The sequence below is a fragment of the Durio zibethinus genome, unplaced genomic scaffold (assembly GCF_047325235.1).
Source record: "Durio zibethinus cultivar Kanyao isolate XHJ-2024 unplaced genomic scaffold, ASM4732523v1 HiC_scaffold_2, whole genome shotgun sequence".
NCBI classification, from domain to species: Eukaryota; Viridiplantae; Streptophyta; class Magnoliopsida; order Malvales; family Malvaceae; genus Durio; species Durio zibethinus.
In genome coordinates this window covers 2,972,785-2,982,252 of record NW_028323043.1, presented here as the reverse complement: position 1 = coordinate 2,982,252, position 9,468 = coordinate 2,972,785, and the positions used below count along the sequence as shown (strand labels likewise).

Below are 9,468 nucleotides of genomic sequence, written 5' to 3'. Positions count from 1 at the left end.
GGTCCACACGGTTGTCCATGTACCAGTAGAAGATTCAGCAGCTACTGCTGCCCCTGCTTCCTCGGGCGGAACTCCGGGTTGAGGAGTTACTCGGAAGGCTGCCAAGATATCAGTATCTTTGACTTCATATTCAGGAGTATAATAAGTCAATTTATACTCTTTAACACCAGCTTTGAATCCAACACTTGCTTTAGTCTCTGTTTGTGGTGACATAAGCCCCTCCCTACAACTCATGAATTGAAAATTTTCGCAACAACAAGGTCTGCTCGGCATAAATTAGGAGTTAATGAAACCTTTTCGAAGAAATCTTTCAAAAAATTATCAACTAATCCGAAAGGTTCCTTATTAGACCATGGTATTTGATTCGCCAAATACATCATTATTCTATATTCTTTCATATTCTATATTCTTTCATATGTATGGCGCAACCCAATCCGTGTTTTTCAAGTTTAGAATTCCTTACTTTTTTTTTGAATCGAAATGAAAATGAAATAAATGAAATAGAAATATTATAAATATATAATTATAATTAGAATTATAAATATAAAATATATATATAAAATATATAAATTAAATATAAAATATATAAATTCAATAATAAGTCAATAGTCAATAATAAGATAATACTATAATAATATAAATTCAATAATAAGTCAATAGTCAATAATAATCAATAATAAGATAATAAGATAATAAGAAATAATATAAAATAAGAAATAATATAAATTCAATAATAAGAAATAAGAAAGAATAAGAAATTCACTCTTGACAGTAATATATGTTGTATATGTAAATCCTAGATGTGAAAATATGCGTAATTCGTTTATGAAATGAAAAAAAAGGAATATAGATGGAAAAAGGGGGGATAGGTTGGACGTAAAAAAAAATCGATATGCTAAAATAAAATACGAAATGAAATAAGGGCTAATGAGATAGAAATAAGGAATCGTAAATAGAGTTCGGGTTCGAATTCCATAGATAATATGGATGGTATTGCCTATAATGATAGACAAATGAAAGACAATGATAGACAAATGAAAGACTCTCTCAAAATTGTTATTTATTTATCCACTTGATATTTTGCAAATAGGTTGGTTGAACTTAAAAATTCCTTCATTGAATAAGGAAACAATCCAATTGAATTGCATTCAATTGGATGGTACCAACGAAATCGAGTGCTAATCCCCATTTCTTATTGAATTAACCGATCAACTTGCTGTCGAAGATTTTTTTTATTAGAAAATTTTCGAAAAAAAAAATTGACATATTTCACTTTATTTTATTATGAGAATAAATCCTACTACTTCTGTTCCTGGAGTTTCCACGCTTGAAAAAGAAAATCTGGGACGTATTTCTCAAATCATCGGTCCAGTACTGGATGTAGCCTTTCCCCCGGGCAAGATGCCTAATATTTACAACGCTTTGGTAGTTAAGGGTCGAGATACCATCGGTCAACAAATTAATGTAACTTGTGAGGTACAGCAATTATTAGGAAACAATCGAGTTAGAGCTGTAGCTATGAGCGCTACAGATGGTCTAATGAGAGGAATGGAAGTGATTAACACGGGAGCTCCTCTAAGTGTTCCAGTCGGCGGAGCGACCCTAGGACGAATTTTTAACGTGCTTGGGGAGCCCGTTGATAATTTAGGTCCTGTAGATACTCGCACAACATCCCCTATTCATAAACCTGCGCCCGCTTTCATACAATTAGATACAAAATTATCTATTTTTGAAACAGGAATTAAAGTAGTCGATCTTTTAGCTCCTTATCGTCGTGGAGGAAAAATCGGACTATTTGGGGGAGCTGGGGTAGGTAAAACAGTACTCATTATGGAATTGATCAACAACATTGCCAAAGCTCATGGGGGTGTATCCGTATTTGGCGGAGTAGGTGAACGTACTCGTGAAGGAAATGATCTTTACATGGAAATGAAAGAATCTGGAGTAATTAATGAACAAAATCTTGCGGAATCAAAAGTGGCTTTAGTCTACGGTCAGATGAATGAACCGCCAGGAGCTCGTATGAGAGTTGGGTTGACTGCCCTAACTATGGCGGAATATTTCCGAGATGTTAATAAACAAAACGTACTTCTATTTATAGACAATATCTTCCGTTTTGTCCAAGCGGGATCCGAAGTATCTGCCTTATTGGGTAGAATGCCTTCCGCTGTGGGTTATCAACCCACCCTTAGTACCGAAATGGGTTCTTTACAAGAAAGAATTACTTCTACCAAGGAGGGATCCATAACTTCTATTCAAGCAGTTTATGTACCCGCGGATGATTTGACCGACCCTGCCCCTGCCACAACATTTGCGCATTTAGATGCTACTACCGTACTATCAAGAGGATTAGCTGCCAAAGGTATCTATCCAGCGGTAGATCCTTTAGACTCAACGTCAACTATGCTCCAACCTCGAATCGTTGGAAAGGAACATTATGAAACTGCGCAAAGGGTTAAGCAAACCTTACAACGTTACAAAGAACTTCAGGACATTATAGCTATCCTGGGGTTGGACGAAGTGTCCGAAGAGGATCGCTTAACCGTAGCAAGAGCGCGAAAAATTGAGCGTTTCTTATCACAACCCTTTTTCGTAGCGGAAGTATTTACTGGTTCCCCGGGGAAATATGTTGGCCTAGCAGAAACAATTAGAGGATTTCAATTGATCCTTTCCGGAGAATTAGACGGTCTTCCTGAACAGGCCTTTTATTTGGTAGGTAACATCGATGAAGCTACTGCGAAGGCTACGAACTTAGAAATGGAGAGCAAATTGAATAAATGACCTTAAATCTTTGCGTACTCACCCATAATCGAATTGTTTGGGATTCAGAAGTGAAAGAAATCATTTTATCTACTAATAGCGGACAAATTGGCGTATTACCAAATCACGCGCCTATTGCCACAGTTGTAGATATAGGTATTTTGAGAATACGCCTTAACGACCAATGGTTAACGATGGCTCTGATGGGTGGTTTTGCTAGAATAGTCAATAATGAAATCACTATTTTTGGAAAGGATGCGGAAAAGGGTAGTGACATTGATCCACAAGAAGCTCAGCAAGCTCTTGAAATAGCGGAAGCTAACTTGAGGAAAGCTGAAGGCAAGAGGCAAACAATTGAGGCAAATCTAGCTCTCAGATGGGCTAGGACACGAGTAAAGGCTATCAACGCGATTTCGTAACTAGTTGGTTAATCGAAAGAATTTCCGTATAAACAGAACTTTCGTTTCTACATCCCATTTTTATTCTGCTGATTAAATAGAATCAAATACAATCAAAAGTGAAATAGTGAAATTTGATCTAACGAAAAATTTGAAAATTGAAAACGGAAATAGAATAGGATGAAAAAGATAGAAAATCAATAAAAGAAGGTGGGTAGAAAAACTTATTAGACACCGGGATCAATGGTATCTAATAAGTTCTACCTACTATTGGATTTGAACCAATGACTCCCGCCGTATGAAAGCAATACTCTAACCACTGAGTTAAGTAGGTCATTTATTATCATAAGGAATCATAAAGAGAAAGAAAAGGGACCTATCACATCGATGGATTATAAATCCGATATTACTTCTAAGCAATACCAATCAAACCGACCAAAAAGGTATGATTATGATGTTGGATCATGTAATATTCATCTTGACAAGAAATTATCTAAATAATATGATAAAATATGTATCACAAACACAAGGGCTATAGCTCAGTTAGGTAGAGCACCTCGTTTACACGCGCGCCAATGTTTTTCAGGGGAGTCTATCATGCAATCAAAAAAAATTGATCCTTTTGAGAAATCGATGTCTTACTCCATTACTTTGAAGGAACAAAACAAGAGAACAATAGCCTGACAAATGGTTTGGTTCGATTCGGGTGCCGTTTAGGCAGGAGCAGGATCCGAATCGAACCTATCATTGATTTGAGATATTGATAGGGCGAATACCCAGTCTATTCAATGCTAGGCATAATGAGTATAAGGACCTCAAAAATTCTCTTTTCGTCCTATGAATCTTAAGGTGTATGAAGTTTCATCTTTGATTTTTTAATCAGGATGATAGAGACTTCATTTAACTTAGGTTGATCTAGGCCAGAAGCAGACCTACGTCAAGATAAACTTTCCCTTCTTTGAAACACTTTGGTAGTGCTCCTGTATCAGTAATGAATCAGAGCACATGGAACCATCTTCCTTTTTTTTCTAAGAGAAAAAATATATATATGGTAGACTAACTGATATTTCTATCAGTTAATGAAAGAGCCCAATGCAAAAAAATGCATGTTGGGTCTTTGAAATAGGTCGAATCATTTTGATAATAATCAGTTCGATCTGTTTTACCGAGAAGGTCTACGGTTCGAGTCCGTATAGCCCTATATTTTATATTTTTATTTTATATTTTATTAATTTTTATATTTTATTAATTTTTATATTTTATTAATTTTTATATTTTATTAATTTAAAATATTTATTAAATTAATAAAAAAATATTTATTAAATTAATAAAAATGAAATGAAAATAATATTCTTAAAACTAAAGCAAACTAAAACAATAAAGAATATCCAAATACAAATAAAAAAAGTTGTATAGTTTTTTTCCTAATTATTGTATTCTTTGTTGATTGGAACTGGTCGCTTCCAGTTGCTTGGTTAAAATCATTCCCATAAGCTCGCTCACAGGGAGATCGCTCAGAAACTGAAAACAAAAGCGCATTTCAACAGAATCTCATAAATATATATAATATATATTAAATATATATATATAGATAATATATATATAGATAATATCTATAAAAAGATATAATATCTATAAAATATAGATAGAAAATAAAAAATGTATTCTATATATAACTATATATAAATTTATTCTATATTCTATATATAACTATATAATATACTATATAATATATATATAAATTTATTCTATATTCTATATATATTCTATATATATAATAGATAATAAGATAATAGAAAAGAGAAAAGGTTTTTTTTTTTTTTTTTTATTTCTAATACATATTAGATATTAGTTATATATTAGAATTCCTTTTATTTAGAAAAATACGAAATGAAGTGAAAACAAAAAAGTTTTACTTGTTTTGGATTTGTATAGTATTCTACTATACTATATAGTAATAGTATAAATATCTATGTAATAGTATAAATGTAATAGTATAAATATCTATTTATACTATTACTATACAAATTAGTACTATATCGAATACAAATTAGTACTATATCGAAATTAAATCGAAATAAGTGAAATGTAAATAGGATTAATTCCAATCAATAAATCTTAAAACGCAACAGCAAACAAACGAAACTAGACGATTCGATCAAACTGAATTGTTGGTTTGACTAAACAAACAGTTGTGGATGACTTGACAATGAATTCCAGGTCGAATCGACTAATCCGGTCTATTTTTCACATTCATAGGAGTTCGTCTATGTTTCTGCTTTACGAATATGATATTTTCTGGGCATTTCTAATAATATCAAGTGCTATTCCTATTTTGGCATTTCTAATTTCTGGAGTTTTAGCCCCGATTAGAAAGGGTCCAGAAAAACTTTCTAGTTATGAATCGGGTATAGAACCAATGGGCGATGCTTGGTTACAATTTCGAATCCGTTATTATATGTTTGCTCTAGTTTTTGTTGTTTTTGATGTTGAAACGGTTTTTCTTTATCCATGGGCAATGAGTTTCGATGTATTGGGGGTACCCGTATTCATAGAAGCTTTAATTTTCGTGCTTATCCTAATTGTTGGTTCAGTTTATGCATGGCGAAAAGGAGCATTGGAATGGTCTTAGTTCCTGAATATTCAGATAATAAAAAGAAAGAAAAAAGTAAAAATAATAATAACATTGAGTATGAATTCCATTGAATTTCCCTTACTTGATCGAACAACCCAAAACTCAGTTATTTCAACTACATTAAATGATCTTTCAAATTGGTCAAGACTCTCCAGTTTATGGCCGCTTCTTTATGGTACCAGTTGTTGCTTCATTGAATTTGCTTCATTAATAGGCTCACGATTCGACTTTGATCGTTATGGGCTGGTCCCAAGATCGAGTCCTAGACAAGCGGACCTAATTTTAACAGCTGGAACAGTAACAATGAAAATGGCTCCCTCTTTAGTGAGATTATATGAACAAATGCCCGAACCTAAATATGTTATTGCTATGGGCGCGTGTACAATTACAGGAGGGATGTTCAGTACTGATTCTTATAGTACTGTTCGGGGAGTCGATAAGCTAATTCCTGTGGATGTCTATTTGCCGGGCTGTCCCCCTAAACCCGAGGCAGTTATAGATGCTATAACAAAACTTCGTAAGAAAATATCTCGCGAAATCTATGAAGATCGAATTAGATCTCAACAGGGGGATCGGTGTTTTACTACCAATCACAAGTTTTGTCTTGTACGCAGTACTCATACTGGAAATTATAATCAAGGATTACTCTATCAACCACCATCTACTTCAGAGATTCCTCCTGAAACATTTTTCAACTACAAAAGTTCAATATCTTCCCACGAATTAGTGAATTAGGTAGGATTCAGAAACAGAATAACAAACAACGAATTAATCTTCATAAATTCGATTTCATCGTAAATGTGAAATACTTATCTTATACAAATTACAAATAAAAAAGAAAAGTGCGGGAGAGATAAAAAAGATGCAGGGCCGTTTGTCTGTTTGGCTAGTCAAACACGGGCTAGTTCATAGATCTTTGGGCTTCGATTACCAAGGAATAGAGACTTTACAAATAAAGCCCGAGGATTGGCATTCCATTGCTGTTATTTTATATGTATATGGTTACAATTATCTACGTTCCCAATGTGCTTATGATGTAGCACCAGGCGGACTGTTAGCCAGTGTGTATCATCTTACGAGAATAGAGTATGGTGTAGATCAACCGGAAGAAGTATGTATAAAAGTATTTGCTCCAAGGAGTAACCCTAGAATTCCGTCTGTTTTCTGGGTTTGGAAAAGTGCGGATTTTCAAGAACGAGAATCTTATGACATGTTGGGAATCTCTTATGAGAATCATCCACGACTGAAACGTATCTTAATGCCCGAAAGTTGGATAGGGTGGCCTTTACGTAAGGATTACATTGCCCCCAATTTTTATGAAATACAAGACGCTCATTGAATGATAAGAAACTAATTACAACTTCAAATATTCAAGGAATATTTGTACATTCTCTTCTAGCTCAAACGGAGGAATTGAGGTTTCATTCGTATTCTTATGGATAGGCTAATAAATAAAAAGAAATAAAAGACAATACATCATTGAAATTCTCGATTTTTGAAGATACCTTTTTATTTTATTTCGGACGAGCCGAGACAATAGGATGAACAACAAGGGTTCTATACCGTGAACTTTGTATCGCGCACATCACTTAGATGAACTCTAGAGAGTCACATAGAAAGGAATGAAGAAATGGAATATGAAAGAGAATACAAATAAATAAATGAAAGGGAATCGGATTCTATTTGTACTGTAGCTGAGATGAGTCTTGGTTATTTCTATCCTTGAACTCCTCTAGACCAGACTTTTGGTTGGGCCTTTCAACCAACTATTTTAATCTTTTTTTTTAATTAAATATGTATGAAGTATTAACATTCTTTTTGAATGTGAGGAGCCACAGCGTGAACAAATAAAAAAGAAGAGGAAAGATAATGAAATTTTTTTCTTTTACTACATTATTTATTTTTTTTACTACATTATAATTATAATAGACTCTTTGCTCATCTAAAAAATAGAAACAAAAAAAAAAAAAAAATAAATAAAGAGAGGGTTTACTTCCAGATAGCTAGCTAGATAAGTATGTATTATGTCGATCTATATCAATTAATTTGTAGAGTAGATACTCATACAAATTAATCATACGCCGAGAACCAGATTTGAACTGGTGACACGAGGATTTTCAGTCCTCTGCTCTACCAACTGAGCTATCCCGACCATTACCGACGCATTATCCTCATAATACTAGATGACTTGGGTCTATGTCACTTAAAAATGAAAACAAAAAAAAAAACGAAAAAGTATTAAATTAAAAGGGGAATTTCTTGGATCTTTAAAAGGAAGACTTTGTAAATTTCAGTATGAGTAATGATATGGATTATGAATCATTCAAATAGGTATTCCTTGCTCAAGGGTGTTGATTTGTACGTATATCATATATATATCACAATATATCATATCACAAGACTTGTGATAAGAGAACAAAATTCTGCTAGGATACGCTTGTAAAATGGAAAAGAATAGGATGAATGAGAAACATAAGGAACTTTGAACCACTAACAAAAAGGGTAGGATAAAATAAATAGATAGCAAACGGGCTTTTTGGGGTTGGGGATAGAGGGACTTGAACCCTCACGATTTTTAAAGTCGACGGATTTTCCTCTTACTATAAATTTCATTGTTGTCGGTATTGATATTGACATGTAGAACGGGACTCTATCTTTATTCTCGTCCGATTAATCAGTTTTTCAAAAGATTTATCAGACTATGGAGTGAATGATTTGATTAATGAATATTCTATTCGATTCTTTCTTCAACTTGGAATCGATTCACAACAATTCTTTTTATTTTTCATATAAATTGATTTTGCATATAAATAAAAAAAATACGGGTTCGAGTCGTCTTTTTTGGTTTTTCATTAGTATACCTATTTATTTTATATTTTATATAGGTATATCTTGCATCCTTTCTGGAGTTTCGATATAAGGATTCCTTTACCAACAGTCAACCCCATTTGTTAGAATAGCTTCCATTGAGTCTCTGCACCTATCCCTTTTTTATTATTCTCGCTTGTTGAACCTTTGTTTATTTTCGTAAAATAATAGGATTTGGCTCAGGATTGCCCATTTTTCATTCCGGGGTTTCTCTGAATTTGAAAGTTATCACTTAGTAGGTTTCCATACCAAGGCTCAATCCAATCCAATTAAGTCCGTAGCGTCTACCAATTTCGCCATATCCCCTTTGTGTCTTGAGATTAGGATCTCATTAGGATGCACTTCCTTCCCCCTTTCTCCTTCCCTTCCTTTCCCCTTTCTTTCATTTATTTATTTTCTTTCTTTTTATGCGAAAACCGTTGAATTTAGTATTGAATTTAGTAGATATAGATACTGATTCTTATATCGAAGGGTCTTTACCTATTTTATTTCTTGTTTGTTTATCTTCTTTCGTCTCTATCGGAGACCCGTATTTATTTGGTCCAATCAGAAAATATTTTATCATTTCTGTATTCGCAATTCAATATAGATGGATATTCCATAACATATATATGCCCCCCTTACTCTCAGTTTTCTCAGGCAATTTACTCGAACGGTCGATTTTTTTTTTTTTTTTCGTCTTAGCTTCCGCCTTTATGAATGAAAACAAAAGAAAGGAGTCTCTCATCTCTCATTATGATCTGGATTTCATTTCTATGGGTTGCATCTTTTCTTTTTTCTTTAATTTTATTTTTATTCTTATTCTTT

General features: G+C 33.4%; 1 non-coding gene across 1 annotated transcript; it reads right to left on the bottom strand.

Annotated features, from left to right (window-relative positions):
* Window positions 1–7,872: 7,872 nt before the first annotated feature.
* On the bottom strand, window positions 7,873–7,945 carry TRNAF-GAA (transfer RNA phenylalanine (anticodon GAA)). The gene has a single exon. It is a non-coding gene; the product is annotated as a tRNA-Phe (tRNA).
* Window positions 7,946–9,468: the final 1,523 nt, after the last annotated feature.